The sequence below is a fragment of the Gorilla gorilla genome, chromosome 3 (genome assembly GCF_029281585.2).
Source record: "Gorilla gorilla gorilla isolate KB3781 chromosome 3, NHGRI_mGorGor1-v2.1_pri, whole genome shotgun sequence".
Taxonomy (NCBI): domain Eukaryota; kingdom Metazoa; phylum Chordata; class Mammalia; order Primates; family Hominidae; genus Gorilla; species Gorilla gorilla.
Window position 1 is genome coordinate 82,595,234 of NC_073227.2, and position 27,375 is coordinate 82,622,608.

Consider the following 27,375-nt stretch of genomic DNA (forward strand, 5'->3'; position numbering starts at 1 on the left):
CATATCTTATTTATTGTATATAAAATATCAAATGTCACCAAATATACACTATATACTGTATATAAAATATGAAAGTACACCAAATATATATTATATACTGTACATAAAATATAAAATTTCACCAAATATATATTATACACTGTACATAAAATATCAAATGTCACCAAATATATAGTATATACTGTACATAAAATATGAAAGTACACCAAATATATATTATATACTGTACATAAAATATAAAATTTTAAAAAATATATATTATATACTGTACATAAGATATCAAATTTCAACAAATATATATTATATACTGTATATAAAATGTCAAAAGTCACCAAATATATACTATATACTGTACACAAAATATGAAAGTACACCAAATATATATTATATACTGTACATAAAATATAAAATTTCACCAAATATATATTATATACTGTACATAAAATATCAAATGTCACAAAATATATACTATATACTGTACATAAAATATGAAAGTACACCAAATATATATTATATACGGTATATAAAATATGAAATTTCACCAAATATATATTATATACTATACATAAAATATCAAATTTCAACAAATATATATTATATACTGTACATAAAATATCAAATGTCACCAAATATATACTATATACTGTACATAAAATATGAAAGTACACCAAATATATCTTATATACTGTACATAAAATATAAAATTTCACCAAATATATAGTATATACTGTACATAAAATATCAAATTTCAAGAAACATATCTTATTTATTGTATATAAAATATCAAATGTCACCAAATATATACTATATACTGTACATAAAATATGAAAGTACACCAAATATATATCATATACTGTACATAAAATATAAAATTTCACCAAATATATATTATACACTGTACATAAAATATCAAATGTCATCAAATATATACTATATACTCTACATAAAATATGAAAGTACACCAAATATATATTATATACTGTACATAAAATATAAAATTTCAAAAAATATATACTATATACTGTATATAAAATATGAAATGTCACCAAATATATACTATATACTGTACATTAAATATGAAAGTACACCAAATATATATTATATACTGTACATAAAATATCAAATTTCACCAAATATAAATTATATACTGTACATAAAATTTCAAATTTCAACAAATATATATTATATATTGTATATAAAATATCAAATGTCACCAAATATATACTATATACTGTACATTAAATATGAAAGTACACCAAATATATATTATATACTGTACATAAAATATAAAATTTCACCAAATATATACTATACACTGTATATAAAATATCAAATGTCACCAAATATATGCTATATACTGTACATTAAATATGAAATTACACCAAATATATCTTATATACTGTACATAAAATATAAAATTTCACCAAATATATATTATGTACTGTACATAAAATTTCAAATTTCAACAAATATATATTATATATTGTATATAAAAATCAAATGTCACCAAATATATACTATATACTGTACATTAAATATGAAAGTACACCAAATATATATTATATACTGTACATAAAATATAAAATTTCACCAAATATATATTATACACGGTACATAAAATATCAAATGTCACCAAATATATACTATATACTGTACATAAAATATGAAAGTACACGAAATATATGTTATATACTGTACATAAAATATAAAATTTCACCAAATATATATTATATACTATACATAAAATATCAAATTTCAGCAAATATATATTATATACTGTACATAAAATATCAAATGTCACCAAATATATACTATATACTGTACATAAAATATGAAAGTACACCAAATATATCTTATATACAGTACATAAAATATAAAATTTCACCAAATATATAGTATATACTGTACATAAAATATCAAATTTCGAGAAACTTATCTTATTATTTGTATATAAAATATCAAATGTCACCAAATATATACTATATACAGTACATAAAATATGAAAGTACACCAAATATATATTATATACTGTACATAAAATATAAATTTCACCAAATATATATTATATACTGTACATAAAATATCAAATGTCACCAAATATATACTATATACTGTACATAAAATATGAAAGTACACCAAATATATATTATATACGGTATATAAAATATGAAATTTCACCAAATATATATTATATACTATACATAAAATATCAAATTTCAACAAATATATATTATATACTGTACATAAAATATCAAATGTCACCAAATATATACTATATACTGTACATAAAATATGAAAGTACACCACATATATCTTATATACTGTACATAAAATATAAAATTTCACCAAATATATATTATGTACTGTATATAAAATATCAAATTTCACCAAACATATATTATATACTGTACCTATAACGTCAAATTTCACCAAATATATAGTATATACTGTACATAAAATATCAAATTTCAAGAAACATATCTTATTTATTGTATATAAAATATCAAATGTCACCAAATATACACTATATACTGTATATAAAATATGAAAGTACACCAAATATATATTATATACTGTACATAAAATATGAAATTTCACCAAATATATATTATACACTGTACATAAAATATCAAATGTCACCAAATATATACTATATACTGTACATAAAATATGAAAGTCCACCAAATATATATTATATACTGTACATAAAATATAAAATTTCAAAAAATATATATTATATACTGTACATAAAATATCAAATTTCACCAAATATATATTATATACTGTACCTATAGTGTCAAATTTCACCAAATATATAGTATATACTGTACATAAAATATCAAATTTCAAGAAACATATCTTATTTATTGTATATAAAATATCAAATGTCACCAAATATACACTATATACTGTACATAAAATATGAAAGTACACCAAATATATATTATATACTGTACATAAAATATAAAATTTAACCAAATATATATTATACACTGTACATAAAATATCAAATGTCACCAAATATATACTATATACAGTAAATAAAATATGAAAGTACACCAAATATATATTATATACTGTACATAAAATATCAAATTTCAACAAATGTATACTATATACTGTACATAAAATATCAAATTTCACCAAATATATATTATATACTGTATATAAAATATCAAATTTCACCTAATATATATTATATACTGTACCTATAATATCAAATTTCACCAAACATATAGTATATACTGTACATAAAATATCAAATTTCAAGAATAATATCTTTTATTGTATATATAATATCAAATGTCACCAAATATATACTATATACTGTACATAAAATATGAAAGTACACCAAATATATATTATATATGGTATATAAAATATGAAATTTCACCAAATATATATTATATACTATACATAAAATATCAAATTTCAACAAATATATATTATATACTGTACATAAAATATCAAATGTCACCAAATATATACTATATACTGTACATAAAATATGAAAGTACACCAAATATATCTTATATACTGTTCATAAAATATAAAATTGCACCAAATATATAGTATATACTGTACATAAAATATCAAATTTCAAGAAACATATCTTATTTATTGTATATAAAATATCAAATGTCACCAAATATATACTATATACTGTACATAAAATATGAAAGTACACCAAATATATATTATATACTGTATATAAAATATAAAATTTCACCAAATATATAGTATATACTGTACATAAAATATCAAATTTCAAGAAACATATCTTATTTATTGTATATAAAATATCAAATGTCACCAAATATATACTATATACTGTACATAAAATATGAAAGTACACCAAATATATATTATATACTGTACATAAAATATAAAATTTCACCAAATATATATTATACACTGTACATAAAACATCAAATGTCACCAAATATATACTATATACTGTACATAAATATGAAAGTACACCAAATATATATTATATACTGTACATAAAATATAAAATTTCACCAAATGTATATTAAACACTGTACATAAAATATCAAATGTCACCAAATATATACTATATACTGTAAATAAAATATGAAAGTACACCAAATATATATTATATACTGTACATAAAATATCAAATTTCAACAAATGTATATTATATACTGTACATAAAGTATCAAATTTCACCAAATATATATTATATACTGTATATAAAATATCAAATTTCACCTAATATATATTATATACTGTACCTATAATATCAAATTTCACCAAACATATAGTATATACTGTACATAAAATATCAAATTTCAAGAATAATATCTTATTTATTGTATATAAAATATCAAATGTCACCAAATATATACTATATACTGTACATAAAATATGAAAGTACACCAAATATATATTATATACTGTACATAAAATATAAAATTTCACCAAATATATATTATACACTGTAAATAAAATATCAAATGTCACCAAATATATACTATATACTGTACATAAAATATGAAAGTCCACCAAATATATATTATATACTGTACATAAAATATAAAATTTCAAAAAATATATATTATATACTGTACATAAAATATCAAATTACACCAAATATATATTATATACTGTATATAAAATATCAAATTTCACCAAACATACATTATACACTGTACCTATAATGTCAAATTTCACCAAATATATAGTATATACTGTACCTATAATATCAAATTTCACCAAACATATAGTATATACTGTACATAAAATATCAAATTTCAAGAAACATATCTTATTTACTGTGTATAAAATATCAAATGTCACCAAATATACACTATATACTGTACATAAAATATGAAAGTACACCAAATATATATTATATACTGTACATAAAATATAAAATTTCACCAAATATATATTATACACTGTACATAAAATATCAAATGTCACCAAATATATACTATATACTGTACATAAAATATGAAAGTACACCAAATATATATTATATACTGTACATAAAATATAAAATTTCAAAAAATATATATTATATACTGTACATAAAATACCAAATTTCAACAAATATATATTATATACTGTATATAAAATGTCAAATGTCACCAAATATATACTATATACTGTACACAAAATATGAAAGTACACCAAATATATATTATATACTGTACATAAAATATAAAATTTCACCAAATATATATTATACACTGTACATAAAATATCAAATGTCACCAAATATATACTATATACTGTAAATAAAATATGAAAGTACACCAAATATATATTATATACTGTACATAAAATATCAAATTTCAACAAATGTATACTATATACTGTACATAAAATATCAAATTTCACCAAATATATATTATATACTGTATATAAAATATCAAATTTCACCTAATATATATTATATACTGTACCTATAATATCAAATTTCACCAAACATATAGTATATACTGTACATAAAATATCAAATTTCAAGAATAATATCTTTTATTGTATATAAAATATCAAATGTCACCAAATATATACTATATACTGTACATAAAATATGAAAGTACACCAAATATATATTATATATGGTATATAAAATATGAAATTTCACCAAATATATATTATATACTATACATAAAATATCAAATTTCAACAAATATATATTATATACTGTACATAAAATATCAAATGTCACCAAATATATACTATATACTGTATATAAAATATGAAAGTACACCAAATATATCTTATATACTGTTCATAAAATATAAAATTTCACCAAATATATAGTATATACTGTACATAAAATATCAAATTTCAAGAAACATATCTTATTTATTGTATATAAAATATCAAATGTCACCAAATATATACTATATACTGTACATAAAATATGAAAGTACACCAAATATATCTTATATACTGTATATAAAATATAAAATTTCACCAAATATATAGTATATACTGTACATAAAATATCAAATTTCAAGAAACATATCTTATTTATTGTATATAAAATATCAAATGTCACCAAATATATACTATATACTGTACATAAAATATGAAAGTACACCAAATATATATTATATACTGTACGTAAAATATAAAATTTCACCAAATATATATTATACACTGTACATAAAACATCAAATGTCACCAAATATATACTATATACTGTACATAAATATGAAAGTACACCAAATATATATTATATACTGTACATAAAATATAAAATTTCACCAAATGTATATTAAACACTGTACATAAAATATCAAATGTCACCAAATATATACTATATACTGTAAATAAAATATGAAAGTACACCAAATATATATTATATACTGTACATAAAATATCAAATTTCAACAAATGTATATTATATACTGTACATAAAGTATCAAATTTCACCAAATATATATTATATACTGTATATAAAATATCAAATTTCACCTAATATATATTATATACTGTACCTATAATATCAAATTTCACCAAACATATAGTATATACTGTACATAAAATATCAAATTTCAAGAATAATATCTTATTTATTGTATATAAAATATCAAATGTCACCAAATATATACTATATACTGTACATAAAATATGAAAGTACACCAAATATATATTATATACTGTAAATAAAATATAAAATTTCACCAAATATATATTATACACTGTAAATAAAATATCAAATGTCACCAAATATATACTATATACTGTACATAAAATATGAAAGTCCACCAAATATATATTATATACTGTACATAAAATATAAAATTTCAAAAAATACATATGATATACTGTACATAAAATATCAAATTACACCAAATATATATTATATACTGTATATAAAATATCAAATTTCACCAAACATACATTATACACTGTACCTATAATGTCAAATTTCACCAAATATATAGTATATACTGTACCTATAATATCAAATTTCACCAAACATATAGTATATACTGTACATAAAATATCAAATTTCAAGAAACATATCTTATTTACTGTGTATAAAATATCAAATGTCACCAAATATACACTATATACTGTACATAAAATATGAAAGTACACCAAATATATATTATATACTGTACATAAAATATAAAATTTCACCAAATATATATTATACACTGTACATAAAATATCAAATGTCACCAAATATATACTATATACTGTACATAAAATATGAAATTACACCAAATATATATTATATACTGTACATAAAATATAAAATTTCAAAAAATATATATTATATACTGTACATAAGATATCAAATTTCAACAAATATATATTATATACTGTATATAAAATGTCAAAAGTCACCAAATATATACTATATACTGTACACAAAATATGAAAGTACACAAAATATATATTATATACTGTACATAAAATATGAAATTTCACCAAATATATATTATACACTGTACATAAAATATCAAATGTCACCAAATATATACTATATACTGTACATAAAATATGAAAGTCCACCAAATATATATTATATACTGTACATAAAATATAAAATTTCAAAAAATATATATTATATACTGTACATAAAATATCAAATTACATCAAATATATATTATATACTGTATATAAAATATCAAATTTCACCAAACATACATTATACACTGTACCTATAATGTCAAATTTCACCAAATATATAGTATATACTGTACCTATAATATCAAATTTCACCAAACATATAGTATATACTGTACATAAAATATCAAATTTCAAGAAACATATCTTATTTACTGTGTATAAAATATCAAATGTCACCAAATATACACTATATACTGTACATAAAATATGAAAGTACACCAAATATATATTATATACTGTACATAAAATATAAAATTTCACCAAATATATATTATACACTGTACATAAAATATCAAATGTCACCAAATATATACTATATACTGTAAATAAAATATGAAAGTACACCAAATATATATTATATACTGTACATAAAATATCAAATTTCAACAAATGTATACTATATACTGTACATAAAATATCAAATTTCACCAAATATATATTATATACTGTATATAAAATATCAAATTTCACCTAATATATATTATATACTGTACCTATAATATCAAATTTCACCAAACATATAGTATATACTGTACATAAAATATCAAATTTCAAGAATAATATCTTTTATTGTATATAAAATATCAAATGTCACCAAATATATACTATATACTGTACATAAAATATGAAAGTACACCAAATATATATTATATATGGTATATAAAATATGAAATTTCACCGAATATATATTATATACTATACATAAAATATCAAATTTCAACAAATATATATTATATACTGTACATAAAATATCAAATGTCACCAAATATATACTATATACTGTACATAAAATATGAAAGTACACCAAATATATCTTATATACTGTTCATAAAATATAAAATTTCACCAAATATATAGTATATACTGTACATAAAATATCAAATTTCAAGAAACATATCTTATTTATTGTATATAAAATATCAAATGTCACCAAATATATACTATATACTGTACATAAAATATGAAAGTACACCAAATATATCTTATATACTGTATATAAAATATAAAATTTCACCAAATATATAGTATATACTGTACATAAAATATCAAATTTCAAGAAACATATCTTATTTATTGTATATAAAATATCAAATGTCACCAAATATATACTATATACTGTACATAAAATATGAAAGTACACCAAATATATATTATATACTGTACATAAAATATAAAATTTCACCAAATATATATTATACACTGTACATAAAACATCAAATGTCACCAAATATATACTATATACTCTACATAAATATGAAAGTACACCAAATATATATTATATACTGTACATAAAATATAAAATTTCACCAAATGTATATTAAACACTGTACATAAAATATCAAATGTCACCAAATATATACTATATACTGTAAATAAAATATGAAAGTACACCAAATATATATTATATACTGTACATAAAATATCAAATTTCAACAAATGTATATTATATACTGTACATAAAGTATCAAATTTCACCAAATATATATTATATACTGTATATAAAATATCAAATTTCACCTAATATATATTATATACTGTACCTATAATATCAAATTTCACCAAACATATAGTATATACTGTACATAAAATATCAAATTTCAAGAATAATATCTTATTTATTGTATATAAAATATCAAATCTCAACAAATATATACTATATACTGTACATAAAATATGAAAGTACACCAAATATATCTTATATACTGTACATAAAATATAAAATTTCACCAAATATATAGTATATACTGTACATAAAATATCAAATTTCAAGAAACATATCTTATTTATTGTATATAAAATATCAAATGTCACCAAATATATACTATATACTGTACATAAAATATGAAAGTACACCAAATATATATTATATACTGTACATAAAATATAAAATTTCACCAAATATATATTATACACTGTACATAAAACATCAAATGTCACCAAATATATACTATATACTGTACATAAATATGAAAGTACACCAAATATATATTATATACTGTACATAAAATATAAAATTTCACCAAATATATATTAAACACTGTACATAAAATATCAAATGTCACCAAATATATACTATATACTCTAAATAAAATATGAAAGTACACCAAATATATATTATATACTGTACATAAAATATCAAATTTCAACAAATATATATTATATACTGTACATAAAGTATCAAATTTCACCAAATATATATTATATACTGTATATAAAATATCAAATTTCACCTAATATATATTATATACTGTACCTATAATATCAAATTTCACCAAACATATAGTATATACTGTACATAAAATATCAAATTTCAAGAATAATATCTTATTTATTGTATATAAAATATCAAATGTCACCAAATATATACTATATACTGTACATAAAATATGAAAGTACACCAAATATATATTATATACTGTACATAAAATATAAAATTTCACCTAATATATATTATACACTGTATATAAAATATCAAATGTCACCAAATATATACTATATACTGTACATAAAATATGAAAGTCCACCAAATATATATTATATACTGTACATAAAATATAAAATTTCAAAAAATATATATTATATACTGTACATAAAATATCAAATTACACCAAATATATATTATATACTGTATATAAAATATCAAATTTCACCAAACATACATTATACACTGTACCTATAATGTCAAATTTCACCAAATATATAGTATATACTGTACCTATAATATCAAATTTCACCAAACATATAGTATATACTGTACATAAAATATCAAATTTCAAGAAACATGTCTTATTTACTGTGTATAAAATATCAAATGTCACCAAATATACACTATATACTGTACATAAAATATGAAAGTAGACCAAATATATATTATATACTGTACATAAAACATAAAATTTCACCAAATATATATTATACACTGTACATAATATATCAAATTTCACCAAATATATACTATATACTGTACATAAAATATGAAAGTACACCAAATATATATTATATACTGTACATAAAATATAAAATTTCAAAAAATATATATTATATACTGTACATAAAATACCAAATTTCAACAAATATATATTATATGCTGTATATAAAATGTCAAATGTCACCAAATATATACTATATACTGTACACAAAATATGAAAGTACACCAAATATATATTATATACTGTACATAAAATATAAAATTTCAAAAAATATATATTATATACTGTACATAAAATATCAAATGTCACCAAATATATACTATATACTGTACATAAAATATGAAAGTACACCAAATATATATTATATACGGTATATAAAATATAAAATTTCACCAAATATATATTATATACTATACATAAAATATCAAATTTCAACAAATATATATTATATACTGTACATAAAATATCAAATGTCACCAAATATATACTATATACTGTACATAAAATATGAAAGTACACCAAATATATCTTATATACTGTACATAAAATATAAAATTTCACCAAATATATATTATATACTGTACATAAAATATCAAATTTCAAGAAACATTTCTTATTTATTGTATATAAAATATCAAATGTCACCAAATATACACTATATACTGTACATAAAATATGAAAGTACACCAAATATATATTATATACTGTACATAAAATATAAAATTTCACCAAATATATATTATACACTATACATAAAATATCAAATGTCACCAAATATATACTATATACTGTACATAAAATATGAAAGTACACCAAATATATCTTATATACTGTACATAAAATATAAAATTTCACCAAATATATATTATATATTGTACATAAAATATCAAATTTCAAGAAACATATCTTATTTATTGTATATAAAATATCAAATGTCACAAAATATATACTATATACTGTACATAAAATATGAAAGTACACCAAATATATACTATATACTGCACATAAAATATAAAATTTCACCAAATATATATTATACACTGTACATAAAATATCAAATGTCACCAAATATATACTATATACTGTAAATAAAATATGAAAGTACACCAAATATATATTATATGCTGTACATAAAATATCAAATTTCAACAAATGTATATTATATACTCTACATAAAATTTCAAATTTCACCAAATATATATTATATACTGTATATAAAATATCAAATTTCACCTAATATATATTATATACTGTACCTATAATATCAAATTTCACCAAACATATAGTATATACTGTACATAAAATATCAAATTTCAAGAAACATATCTTATTTATTGTATATAAAATATCAAATGTCACCAAATATATACTATATACTGTACATAAAATATGAAAGTACACCAAATATATATTATATACTGTACATAAAATATAAAATTTCACCAAATATATGTTATATACTGTACATAAAATATCAAATTTCAACAAATATATATTATATATTGTATACAAAATATCAAATGTCACCAAATATATACTATATACTGTATATTAAATATGAAAATACACCAAATATATATTATATACTGTACATAAAATAAAAAATTTCACCAAATATATAGTATACACTGTACATAAAATATCAAATGTCACCAAATATATACTATATACTGTACATAAAATATGAAAGTCCACCAAATACATATTATATACTGTACATAAAATATAAAATTTCAAAATATATATAATATATACTGTACATAAAATATCAAATTACACCAAATATATAATATATACTGTATATAAAATATCAAATTTCACCAAACATACATTATACACTGTACCTATAATGTCAAATTTCACCAAATATATTGTATACACTGTACATAAAATATCAAATTTCAAGAAACATATCTTATTTATTGTATATAAAATATCAAATGTCACCAAATATACACTATATACTGTACATAAAATATGAAAGTACACCAAATATATATTATATACTGTACATAAAATATAAAATTTCACCAAATATATATTATACACTGTACATAAAATATCAAATGTCACCAAATATATACTATATACTGTACATAAAATATGAAATTACACCAAATATATATTATATACTGAACATAAAATATAAAAATTCAAAAAATATATATTATATACTGTACATAAGATATCAAATTTCAACAAATATATATTATATACTGTATATAAAATGTCAAAAGTCACCAAATATATACTATATACTGTACACAAAATATGAAAGTACACCAAATATATATTATATACTGTACATAAAATATAAAATTTCACCAAATATATATTATATACTGTACATAAAATATCAAAGGTCACCAAATATATACTATATACTGTACATAAAATATGAAAGTACACCAAATATATATTATATACGGTATATAAAATATATATCAAATGTCACCAAATATATACTATATACTGTACATAAAATATGAAAGTACACCAAATATATCTTATATACTGTACATAAAATATAAAATTTCACCAAATATATATTATATACTGTACATAAAATATCAAATTTCAACAAATATATATTATATACTGTATATAAAATATCAAATTTCACCAAATATATACTATATACTGTATATTAAATATGAAAGTACACCAAATATATATTATATACTGTTCATAAAATATGAAATTTCACCAAATATATATTATACACTGTACATAAAATATCAAATGTCACCAAATATATAGTATATACTGTACGTAAAATATGAAAGTCCACCAAATATATATTATATACTGTACATAAAATATAAAATTTCAAAAAATATATATTATATACTGTACATAAAATATCAAATTACACCAAATATATATTATATACTGTATATAAAATATCAAATTTCACCAAACATACATTATACACTGTACCTATAATGTCAAATTTCACCAAATATATAGTATATACTGTACCTATAATATCAAATTTCACCAAACATATAGTATATACTGTACATAAAATATCAAATTTCAAGAAACATGTCTTATTTACTGTGTATAAAATATCAAATGTCACCAAATATACACTATATACTGTACATAAAATATGAAAGTACACCAAATATATAGTATATACTGTACATAAAATATAAAATTTCACCAAATATATATTATACACTGTACATAAAATATCAAATGTCACCAAATATATACTATATACTGTACATAAAATATGAAAGTACACCAAATATATATTATATACTGTACATAAAATATAAAATTTCAAAAAATATATATTATATACTGTACATAAAATACCAAATTTCAACAAATATATATTATATACTGTATATAAAATGTCAAATGTCACCAAATATATACTATAGACTGTACACAAAATATGAAAGTACACCAAATATATATTATATACTGTACATAAAATATAAAATTTCAAAAAATATATATTATATACTGTACATAAAATATCAAATGTCACCAAATATATACTATATACTGTACATAAATTATGAAAGTACACCAAATATATATTATATACGGTATATAAAATATAAAATTTTCCAAATATATGTTATATACTATACATAAAATATCAAATTTCAACAAATATATATTATATACTGTACATAAAATATCAAATGTCACCAAATATATACTATATACTGTACATAAAATATGAAAGTACACCAAATATATCTTATATACTGTACATAAAATATAAAATTTCACCAAATATATATTATATACTGTACATAAAATATCAAATTTCAAGAAACATATCTTATTTATTGTATATAAAATATCAAATGTCACCAAATATATACTATATACTGTACATAAAATATGAAAGTACACCATATATATAATATATACTGTACATAAAATATAAAATTTCACCAAATATATATTATACACTGTACATAAAACATCAAATGTCACCAAATATATACTATATACTGTACATAAAATATGAAAGTACACCAAATATATATTATATACTGTACATAAAATATAAAATTTCACCAAATATATATTATACACTGTACATAAAATAACAAATGTCACCAAATATATACTATATACTGTAAATAAAATATGAAAGTACACCAAATATATATTATATACTGTACATAAAATATCAAATTTCAACAAATGTATATTATATACTGTACATAAAATATCAAATTTCACCAAATATATATTATATACTGTATATAAAATATCAAATTTCACCTAATATATATTATATACTGTACCTATAATATCAAATTTCACCAAACATATAGTATATACTGTACATAAAATATCAAATTTCAAGAAACATATCTTATTTATTGTATATAAAATATCAAATGTCACCAAATATATACTATATACTGTACATAAAATATGAAAGTACACCAAATATATATTATATACTGTACATAAAATATAAAATTTCACCAAATATATATTATACACTGTACATAAAATATCAAATGTCACCAAATATATACTATATACTGTACATAAAATATGAAAGTACACCAAATATATATTATATACTGTACATAAAATATAAAATTTCAAAAAATATATACTATATACTGTACATAAAATATCAAATATCAACAAATATATATTATATACAGTATACAAAATATCAAATTTCACCAAATATATATTATATACTGTACATAAAGTATGAAAGTACACCAAATATATATTATATACTGTACATAAAATATAAAATTTCACCAAAAATATATTATATACTATACATAAAATATGAGATTTCATCAAATATGTATTATATACTGTACATAAAATATAAAATGTCACCAAATATATGCTATATACTGTACATAAAATATGAAAGTACACCAAATACATATTATATACTGTACATAAAATATAAAATTTCACCAAATATATATTATATACTGTACATAAAATATCAAATGTCACCAAATATATACTATATACTGTACATAAAATATGAAAGTACACCAAATATATATTATATACGGTATATAAAATATGAAATTTCACCAAATATATATTATATACTATACATAAAATATCAAATTTCAACAAATGTATATTATATACTGTACATAAAATATCAAATGTCACCAAATATATACTATATACTGTACATAAAATATGAAAGTACACCAAATATATCTTATATACTGTACATAAAATATAAAATTTCACCAAATATATATTATGTACTGTATATAAAATATCAAATTTCACCATACATATATTATATACTGTACCTATAATGTCAAATTTCACCAAATATATAGTATATACTGTACATAAAATATCAAATTTCAAGAAACATATCTTATTTATTGTATATAAAATATCAAATGTCACCAAATATACACTATATACTGTATATAAAATATGAAAGTACACCAAATATATATTATATACTGTACATAAAATATAAAATTTCACCAAATATATATTATACACTGTACATAAAATATCAAATGTCACCAAATATATAGTATATACTGTACATAAAATATGAAAGTACACCAAATATATATTATATACTGTACATAAAATATAAAATTTCAAAAAATATATATTATATACTGTACATAAGATATCAAATTTCAACAAATATATATTATATACTGTATATAAAATGTCAAAAGTCACCAAATATATACTATATACTGTACACAAAATATGAAAGTACACCAAATATATATTATATACTGTACATAAAATATAAAATTTCACCAAATATATATTATATACTGTACATAAAATATCAAATGTCACAAAATATATACTATATACTGTACATAAAATATGAAAGTACACCAAATATATATTATATACGGTATATAAAATATGAAATTTCACCAAATATATATTATATACTATACATAAAATATCAAATTTCAACAAATATATATTATATACTGTACATAAAATATCAAATGTCACCAAATATATACTATATACTGTACATAAAATATGAAAGTACACCAAATATATCTTATATACTGTACATAAAATATAAAATTTCACCAAATATATAGTATATACTGTACATAAAATATCAAATTTCAAGAAACATATCTTATTTATTGTATATAAAATATCAAATGTCACCAAATATATACTATATACTGTACATAAAATATGAAAGTACACCAAATATATATCATATACTGTACATAAAATATAAAATTTCACCAAATATATATTATACACTGTACATAAAATATCAAATGTCATCAAATATATACTATATACTCTACATAAAATATGAAAGTACACCAAATATATATTATATACTGTACATAAAATATAAAATTTCAAAAAATATATACTATATACTGTATATAAAATATGAAATGTCACCAAATATATACTATATACTGTACATTAAATATGAAAGTACACCAAATATATATTATATACTGTACATAAAATATCAAATTTCACCAAATATAAATTATATACTGTACATAAAATTTCAAATTTCAACAAATATATATTATATATTGTATATAAAATATCAAATGTCACCAAATATATACTATATACTGTACATTAAATATGAAAGTACACCAAATATATATTATATACTGTACATAAAATATAAAATTTCACCAAATATATACTATACACTGTATATAAAATATCAAATGTCACCAAATATATGCTATATACTGTACATTAAATATGAAATTACACCAAATATATCTTATATACTGTACATAAAATATAAAATTTCACCAAATATATATTATGTACTGTACATAAAATTTCAAATTTCAACAAATATATATTATATATTGTATATAAAAATCAAATGTCACCAAATATATACTATATACTGTACATTAAATATGAAAGTACACCAAATATATATTATATACTGTACATAAAATATAAAATTTCACCAAATATATATTATACACGGTACATAAAATATCAAATGTCACCAAATATATACTATATACTGTACATAAAATATGAAAGTACACGAAATATATGTTATATACTGTACATAAAATATAAAATTTCACCAAATATATATTATATACTATACATAAAATATCAAATTTCAGCAAATATATATTATATACTGTACATAAAATATCAAATGTCACCAAATATATACTATATACTGTACATAAAATATGAAAGTACACCAAATATATCTTATATACAGTACATAAAATATAAAATTTCACCAAATATATAGTATATACTGTACATAAAATATCAAATTTCGAGAAACTTATCTTATTATTTGTATATAAAATATCAAATGTCACCAAATATATACTATATACAGTACATAAAATATGAAAGTACACCAAATATATATTATATACTGTACATAAAATATAAAATTTCACCAAATATATATTATATACTGTACATAAAATATCAAATGTCACCAAATATATACTATATACTGTACATAAAATATGAAAGTACACCAAATATATATTATATACGGTATATAAAATATGAAATTTCACCAAATATATATTATATACTATACATAAAATATCAAATTTCAACAAATATATATTATATACTGTACATAAAATATCAAATGTCACCAAATATATACTATATACTGTACATAAAATATGAAAGTACACCACATATATCTTATATACTGTACATAAAATATAAAATTTCACCAAATATATATTATGTACTGTATATAAAATATCAAATTTCACCAAACATATATTATATACTGTACCTATAACGTCAAATTTCACCAAATATATAGTACATACTGTACATAAAATATCAAATTTCAAGAAACATATCTTATTTATTGTATATAAAATATCAAATGTCACCAAATATACACTATATACTGTATATAAAATATGAAAGTACACCAAATATATATTATATACTGTACATAAAATATGAAATTTCACCAAATATATATTATACACTGTACATAAAATATCAAATGTCACCAAATATATACTATATACTGTACATAAAATATGAAAGTCCACCAAATATATATTATATACTGTACATAAAATATAAAATTTCAAAAAATATATATTATATACTGTACATAAAATATCAAATTTCACCAAATATATATTATATACTGTACCTATAGTGTCAAATTTCACCAAATATATAGTATATACTGTACATAAAATATCAAATTTCAAGAAACATATCTTATTTATTGTATATAAAATATCAAATGTCACCAAATATACACTATATACTGTACATAAAATATGAAAGTACACCAAATATATATTATATACTGTACATAAAATATAAAATTTAACCAAATATATATTATACACTGTACATAAAATATCAAATGTCACCAAATATATACTATATACAGTAAATAAAATATGAAAGTACACCAAATATATATTATATACTGTACATAAAATATCAAATTTCAACAAATGTATACTATATACTGTACATAAAATATCAAATTTCACCAAATATATATTATATACTGTATATAAAATATCAAATTTCACCTAATATATATTATATACTGTACCTATAATATCAAATTTCACCAAACATATAGTATATACTGTACATAAAATATCAAATTTCAAGAATAATATCTTTTATTGTATATATAATATCAAATGTCACCAAATATATACTATATACTGTACATAAAATATGAAAGTACACCAAATATATATTATATATGGTATATAAAATATGAAATTTCACCAAATATATATTATATACTATACATAAAATATCAAATTTCAACAAATATATATTATATACTGTACATAAAATATCAAATGTCACCAAATATATACTATATACTGTACATAAAATATGAAAGTACACCAAATATATCTTATATACTGTTCATAAAATATAAAATTGCACCAAATATATAGTATATACTGTACATAAAATATCAAATTTCAAGAAACATATCTTATTTATTGTATATAAAATATCAAATGTCACCAAATATATACTATATACTGTACATAAAATATGAAAGTACACCAAATATATCTTATATACTGTATATAAAATATAAAATTTCACCAAATATATAGTATATACTGTACATAAAATATCAAATTTCAAGAAACATATCTTATTTATTGTATATAAAATATCAAATGTCACCAAATATATACTATATACTGTACATAAAATATGAAAGTACACCAAATATATATTATATACTGTACATAAAATATAAAATTTCACCAAATATATATTATACACTGTACATAAAACATCAAATGTCACCAAATATATACTATATGCTGTACATAAATATGAAAGTACACCAAATATATATTATATACTGTACATAAAATATAAAATTTCACCAAATGTATATTAAACACTGTACATAAAATATCAAATGTCACCAAATATATACTATATACTGTAAATAAAATATGAAAGTACACCAAATATATATTATATACTGTACATAAAATATCAAATTTCAACAAATGTATATTATATACTGTACATAAAGTATCAAATTTCACCAAATATATATTATATACTGTATATAAAATATCAAATTTCACCTAATATATATTATATACTGTACCTATAATATCAAATTTCACCAAACATATAGTATATACTGTACATAAAATATCAAATTTCAAGAATAATATCTTATTTATTGTATATAAAATATCAAATGTCACCAAATATATACTATATACTGTACATAAAATATGAAAGTACACCAAATATATATTATATACTGTACATAAAATATAAAATTTCACCAAATATATATTATACACTGTAAATAAAATATCAAATGTCACCAAATATATACTATATACTGTACATAAAATATGAAAGTCCACCAAATATATATTATATACTCTACATAAAATATAAAATTTCAAAAAATATATATTATATACTGTACATAAAATATCAAATTACACCAAATATATATTATATACTGTATATAAAATATCAAATTTCACCAAACATACATTATACACTGTACCTATAATGTCAAATTTCACCAAATATATAGTATATACTGTACCTATAATATCAAATTTCACCAAACATATAGTATATACTGTACATAAAATATCAAATTTCAAGAAACATATCTTATTTACTGTGTATAAAATATCAAATGTCACCAAATATACACTATATACTGTACATAAAATATGAAAGTACACCAAATATATATTATATACTGTACATAAAATATAAAATTTCACCAAATATATATTATACACTGTACATAAAATATCAAATGTCACCAAATATATACTATATACTGTACATAAAATATGAAAGTACACCAAATATATATTATATACTGTACATAAAATATAAAATTTCAAAAAATATATATTATATACTGTACATAAAATACCAAATTTCAACAAATATATATTATATACTGTATATAAAATGTCAAATGTCACCAAATATATACTATATACTGTACACAAAATATGAAAGTACACCAAATATATATTATATACTGTACATAAAATATAAAATTTCACCAAATATATATTATACACTGTACATAAAATATCAAATGTCACCAAATATATACTATATACTGTAAATAAAATATGAAAGTACACCAAATATATATTATATACTGTACATAAAATATCAAATTTCAACAAATGTATACTATATACTGTACATAAAATATCAAATTTCACCAAATATATATTATATACTGTATATAAAATATCAAATTTCACCTAATATATATTATACACTGTACCTATAATATCAAATTTCACCAAACATATAGTATATACTGTACATAAAATATCAAATTTCAAGAATAATATCTTTTATTGTATATAAAATATCAAATGTCACCAAATATATACTATATACTGTACATAAAATATGAAAGTACACCAAATATATATTATATATGGTATATAAAATATGAAATTTCACCAAATATATATTATATACTATACATAAAATATCAAATTTCAACAAATATATATTATATACTGTACATAAAATATCAAATGTCACCAAATATATACTATATACTGTATATAAAATATGAAAGTACACCAAATATATCTTATATACTGTTCATAAAATATAAAATTTCACCAAATATATAGTATATACTGTACATAAAATATCAAATTTCAAGAAACATATCTTATTTATTGTATATAAAATATCAAATGTCACCAAATATATACTATATACTGTACATAAAATATGAAAGTACACCAAATATATCTTATATACTGTATATAAAATATAAAATTTCACCAAATATATAGTATATACTGTACATAAAATATCAAATTTCAAGAAACATATCTTATTTATTGTATATAAAATATCAAATGTCACCAAATATATACTATATACTGTACATAAAATATGAAAGTACACCAAATATATATTATATACTGTACGTAAAATATAAAATTTCACCAAATATATATTATACACTGTACATAAAACATCAAATGTCACCAAATATATACTATATACTGTACATAAATATGAAAGTACACCAAATATATATTATATACTGTACATAAAATATAAAATTTCACCAAATGTATATTAAACACTGTACATAAAATATCAAATGTCACCAAATATATACTATATACTGTAAATAAAATATGAAAGTACACCAAATATATATTATATACTGTACATAAAATATCAAATTTCAACAAATGTATATTATATACTGTACATAAAGTATCAAATTTCACCAAATATATATTATATACTGTATATAAAATATCAAATTTCACCTAATATATATTATATACTGTACCTATAATATCAAATTTCACCAAACATATAGTATATACTGTACATAAAATATCAAATTTCAAGAATAATATCTTATTTATTGTATATAAAATATCAAATGTCACCAAATATATACTATATACTGTACATAAAATATGAAAGTACACCAAATATATATTATATACTGTAAATAAAATATAAAATTTCACCAAATATATATTATACACTGTAAATAAAATATCAAATGTCACCAAATATATACTATATACTGTATATAAAATATGAAAGTCCACCAAATATATATTATATACTGTACATAAAATATAAAATTTCAAAAAATACATATGATATACTGTACATAAAATATCAAATTACACCAAATATATATTATATACTGTATATAAAATATCAAATTTCACCAAACATACATTATACACTGTACCTATAATGTCAAATTTCACCAAATATATAGTATATACTGTACCTATAATATCAAATTTCACCAAACATATAGTATATACTGTACATAAAATATCAAATTTCAAGAAACATATCTTATTTACTGTGTATAAAATATCAAATGTCACCAAATATACACTATATACTGTACATAAAATATGAAAGTACACCAAATATATATTATATACTGTACATAAAATATAAAATTTCACCAAATATATATTATACACTGTACATAAAATATCAAATGTCACCAAATATATACTATATACTGTACATAAAATATGAAATTACACCAAATATATATTATATACTGTACATAAAATATAAAATTTCAAAAAATATATATTATATACTGTACATAAGATATCAAATTTCAACAAATATATATTATATACTGTATATAAAATGTCAAAAGTCACCAAATATATACTATATACTGTACACAAAATATGAAAGTACACAAAATATATATTATATACTGTACATAAAATATGAAATTTCACCAAATATATATTATACACTGTACATAAAATATCAAATGTCACCAAATATATACTATATACTGTACATAAAATATGAAAGTCCACCAAATATATATTATATACTGTACATAAAATATAAAATTTCAAAAAATATATATTATATACTGTACATAAAATATAAAATTACATCAAATATATATTATATACTGTATATAAAATATCAAATTTCACCAAACATACATTATACACTGTACCTATAATGTCAAATTTCACCAAATATATAGTATATACTGTACCTATAATATCAAATTTCACCAAACATATAGTATATACTGTACATAAAATATCAAATTTCAAGAAACATATCTTATTTACTGTGTATAAAATATCAAATGTCACCAAATATACACTATATACTGTACATAAAATATGAAAGTACACCAAATATATATTATATACTGTACATAAAATATAAAATTTCACCAAATATATATTATACACTGTACATAAAATATCAAATGTCACCAAATATATACTATATACTGTAAATAAAATATGAAAGTACACCAAATATATATTATATACTGTACATAAAATATCAAATTTCAACAAATGTATACTATATACTGTACATAAAATATCAAATTTCACCAAATATATATTATATACTGTATATAAAATATCAAATTTCACCTAATATATATTATATACTGTACCTATAATATCAAATTTCACCAAACATATAGTATATACTGTACATAAAATATCAAATTTCAAGAATAATATCTTTTATTGTATATAAAATATCAAATGTCACCAAATATATACTATATACTGTACATAAAATATGAAAGTACACCAAATATATATTATATATGGTATATAAAATATGAAATTTCACCGAATATATATTATATACTATACATAAAATATCAAATTTCAACAAATATATATTATATACTGTACATAAAATATCAAATGTCACCAAATATATACTATATACTGTACATAAAATATGAAAGTACACCAAATATATCTTATATACTGTTCATAAAATATAAAATTTCACCAAATATATAGTATATACTGTACATAAAATATCAAATTTCAAGAAACATATCTTATTTATTGTATATAAAATATCAAATGTCACCAAATATATACTATATACTGTACATAATATATGAAAGTACACCAAATATATCTTATATACTGTATATAAAATATAAAATTTCACCAAATATATAGTATATACTGTACATAAAATATCAAATTTCAAGAAACATATCTTATTTATTGTATATAAAATATCAAATGTCACCAAATATATACTATATACTGTACATAAAATATGAAAGTACACCAAATATATATTATATACTGTACATAAAATATAAAATTTCACCAAATATATATTATACACTGTACATAAAACATCAAATGTCACCAAATATATACTATATACTCTACATAAATATGAAAGTACACCAAATATATATTATATACTGTACATAAAATATAAAATTTCACCAAATGTATATTAAACACTGTACATAAAATATCAAATGTCACCAAATATATACTATATACTGTAAATAAAATATGAAAGTACACCAAATATATATTATATACTGTACATAAAATATCAAATTTCAACAAATGTATATTATATACTGTACATAAAGTATCAAATTTCACCAAATATATATTATATACTGTATATAAAATATCAAATTTCACCTAATATATATTATATACTGTACCTATAATATCAAATTTCACCAAACATATAGTATATACTGTACATAAAATATCAAATTTCAAGAATAATATCTTATTTATTGTATATAAAATATCAAATCTCAACAAATATATACTATATACTGTACATAAAATATGAAAGTACACCAAATATATCTTATATACTGTACATAAAATATAAAATTTCACCAAATATATAGTATACACTGTACATAAAATATCAAATTTCAAGAAACATATCTTATTTATTGTATATAAAATATCAAATGTCACCAAATATATACTATATACTGTACATAAAATATGAAAGTACACCAAATATATATTATATACTGTACATAAAATATAAAATTTCACCAAATATATATTATACACTGTACATAAAACATCAAATGTCACCAAATATATACTATATACTGTACATAAATATGAAAGTACACCAAATATATATTATATACTGTACATAAAATATAAAATTTCACCAAATATATATTAAACACTGTACATAAAATATCAAATGTCACCAAATATATACTATATACTCTAAATAAAATATGAAAGTACACCAAATATATATTATATACTGTACATAAAATATCAAATTTCAACAAATATATATTATATACTGTACATAAAGTATCAAATTTCACCAAATATATATTATATACTGTATATAAAATATCAAATTTCACCTAATATATATTATATACTGTACCTATAATATCAAATTTCACCAAACATATAGTATATACTGTACATAAAATATCAAATTTCAAGAATAATATCTTATTTATTGTATATAAAATATCAAATGTCACCAAATATATACTATATACTGTACATAAAATATGAAAGTACACCAAATATATATTATATACTGTACATAAAATATAAAATTTCACCTAATATATATTATACACTGTATATAAAATATCAAATGTCACCAAATATATACTATATACTGTACATAAAATATGAAAGTCCACCAAATATATATTATATACTGTACATAAAATATAAAATTTCAAAAAATATATATTATATACTGTACATAAAATATCAAATTACACCAAATATATATTATATACTGTATATAAAATATCAAATTTCACCAAACATACATTATACACTGTACCTATAATGTCAAATTTCACCAAATATATAGTATATACTGTACCTAGAATATCAAATTTCACCAAACATATAGTATATACTGTACATAAAATATCAAATTTCAAGAAACATGTCTTATTTACTGTGTATAAAATATCAAATGTCACCAAATATACACTATATACTGTACATAAAATATGAAAGTAGACCAAATATATATTATATACTGTACATAAAACATAAAATTTCACCAAATATATATTATACACTGTACATAATATATCAAATTTCACCAAATATATACTATATACTGTACATAAAATATGAAAGTACACCAAATATATATTATATACTGTACATAAAATATAAAATTTCAAAAAATATATATTATATACTGTACATAAAATACCAAATTTCAACAAATATATATTATATGCTGTATATAAAATGTCAAATGTCACCAAATATATACTATATACTGTACACAAAATATGAAAGTACACCAAATATATATTATATACTGTACATAAAATATAAAATTTCAAAAAATATATATTATATACTGTACATAAAATATCAAATGTCACCAAATATATACTATATACTGTACATAAAATATGAAAGTACACCAAATATATATTATATACGGTATATAAAATATAAAATTTCACCAAATATATATTATATACTATACATAAAATATCAAATTTCAACAAATATATATTATATACTGTACATAAAATATCAAATGTCACCAAATATATACTATATACTGTACATAAAATATGAAAGTACACCAAATATATCTTATATACTGTACATAAAATATAAAATTTCACCAAATATATATTATATACTGTACATAAAATATCAAATTTCAAGAAACATTTCTTATTTATTGTATATAAAATATCAAATGTCACCAAATATATACTATATACTGTACATAAAATATGAAAGTACACCATATATATAATATATACTGTACATAAAATATAAAATTTCACCAAATATATATTATACACTGTACATAAAACATCAAATGTCACCAAATATATACTATATACTGTACATAAAATATGAAAGTACACCAAATATATATTATATACTGTACATAAAATATAAAATTTCACCAAATATATATTATACACTGTACCTAAAACATCAAATGTCACCAAATATATACTATA